Here is a 400-nt window from a genome sequence, read left to right on the forward strand (position 1 = left end):
GTATGTACTGATATGTATTATGTATGTATGTACTGATATGTATTATGCATGTATGTAATGATATGTATTATGCATGTATGTACTGATATGCATTATGCATGTATGTACTGATATGCATTATGCATGTATGTACTGTTATGTATTATGTATGTATGTACTGATATGTATTATGTATGTATGTACTGGTATGTATTATGTATGTATGTACTGGTATGTATGTATGTATGTATGTACTGGTATGCATGTAGTGGTATGTATGTACTGATATGTATGCATGTATGTATTGGTGCATATATGTAGGTATGTATGTATGTACTGTATGTATGCACGTACATATCGGTGTGTAGTATGTATGTTTGTATGTATGTACTGTTTGTATGCACGTACATACCGGTATGTA

The sequence above is a fragment of the Nematolebias whitei genome, chromosome 19 (genome assembly GCF_014905685.2).
Source record: "Nematolebias whitei isolate Nwh7 chromosome 19, NemWhi1, whole genome shotgun sequence".
Classification (NCBI taxonomy): Eukaryota; Metazoa; Chordata; class Actinopteri; order Cyprinodontiformes; family Rivulidae; genus Nematolebias; species Nematolebias whitei.